We start from the raw sequence: 2,118 nt of genomic DNA on the forward strand, positions 1-2,118 counted from the left end.
AATCGACACATTTTTTAACACAGTTTTGCCGAATCCGTTGGGTTTTCCAACGGCCACACCCCCCGATTTCCGTCGCGCGAAAGCGACGGAAATCGGGGGGGGCCAGAAACCGATTGCGTACGCCAAAAACCCGATTCGCGATCAGATTGCAGTTTTATGTAGAAGGTAGTGGGAGCAGTGAGTCACAGCAGCTAGGTCTCTCTGTAGAATAATAATAATTCTTTATTTATATAGCGCCTACAGATTACGCAGCGCAGCAAAAGCCAAATTGGTATGTTTTGCAGTGTGGGAGGAAACCAGCGCAAACACGGAGATAACATACAAACTCTTTGCAGATGTTGACCTGGGTGGGATTTGAACCCAGGACTCCAGTGCTGCAAGGCAGAAGTGCTACTCATTCATCCACCTTGCGTAGAGAATAGACCTACTCAAAAATAAACATTACTAGTCACATAAGGGGCAGAAACTGTGTTATTCCTCATGTACACACACTGGGCCTCTGATTTATGCAAAGTTGTGTAAAAATGTTAGGGATGCTTTAAATATTTCCAATCCTTTTGTTCTTAGGGAGATAAGCTGTCAGGGATGGCTAGCAGTTGTGTCTCCCCTTTTCTCTATTCAGAACACATGGATACTTAACCAAGCTGAGTCTGCATGTGTACAAGGGGGTGAGGAAAGTGGCGGATTAAGTTATCCCTTGGGCCCTCTGTTGTTGACACGACTAGGGCCCCACCAGCATCCAAACCAATCTTGTGCCCCCAGGCCTAATATCCTCGGCCCAAAAACACCACAGCAGCCCACACTAGCCCCCCTTTAATGAAATGTCCACAGGAGAACCCCCCTTTACAGAAATGTCTACAGCAGAGCCCCCTTTATATAAATGTGCACAGCAGAGCCCCACCCCTTTACAGAAATGTCCACAGCAGATCTCTCCCTTTAAGGAAATGGCCACTGCAGTGCCCCCTTTAATGAAATGTCTACTGTAGAGCTCCCTTTAAAGGGAACCTGTCACCAGGGACCTCATTTTCACTAAAGACAGATTGTAAAAGCCCATGACACCTGCAGTGCAAAAATGCCTCTCTGCCTTTTCTAAGCATTTGCATTACAATATAATTGTGTTATAACTTACTCTTGCACCCTGACAAAATCCTGGGTAGTCCCAGGGGTTGGGCTTTGGTTTGGATGCTCCACCTTCTCCTTTTCTGGGCTGGAAGAGGAGAAGACGCCGTGGGTGAGTACAGCAGTTTTTATGTTACCTGAAGCCGTGGCAATTTTCACACCCGCTATGGGCCCCACAATGCTCCACCCCTTTTACAGAAAGGTTTAAAAAAATGTCTATAACGCAATAAATGTAATCAACCACCAAAATCCATCATGATAAACCAGGGACAATTACTCATAGATGCAGGCACCGTGACTGTGGTAATCTTTCTATATTTGCAATCCATGGCCTCCTTCCTTCTAAAATCAACGTTAAAAATTATGTTAATGAGACAGAAGGGCTCTGGGGGCAGTACCAAAGTCCCTCCATGCTGTGAGATTACATGAGGCAGAGGGAGGGGGAAGTGCAGAGGGAGGCCATGGATAAAAAAAATCTAAGGAGATTACCACAGTCGCAGTGTCTGGATCTATGAGTAAATGTACCTGGCTTATCATGATGGTAGATTTCCTTTAACTGAACAAAGCACAGCTCCAACCCTCAGCTCTTCTTCTGCTGTAGTACTCAAATAGAAACCTGCTACAGCAGAAGGGGGATCTGTGCTGTGTGGAGTGAAGAGATCTCACACAATCTGGACCCAGAGTCCTCCAAGTCCAGCTACAATCCTGGAATATAAATGAATTCTCCACAATCCAGCTGCTACTAATAACACACACAAGTGTATGGTTACACTGATCTCCAGGACCAACACCTAATACTGCAGCATTTTATGGCCAAAACTTCAAGGAGACTCCCTTTAATACACTGTATGGAGGAAATGAGGCTTTTATTTGGTATCTATGTGTATCCCTTTGTGTTCTTACTTGTCAAGAGGTTTGACCAACATACTCGAGTCCACTTGAGTTGTAAAGACAACACCCAGAATCCGAATCACCCAAAACAGTTCTAATTATATAGAG

The sequence above is a fragment of the Engystomops pustulosus genome, chromosome 7 (genome assembly GCF_040894005.1).
Source record: "Engystomops pustulosus chromosome 7, aEngPut4.maternal, whole genome shotgun sequence".
Classification (NCBI taxonomy): domain Eukaryota; kingdom Metazoa; phylum Chordata; class Amphibia; order Anura; family Leptodactylidae; genus Engystomops; species Engystomops pustulosus.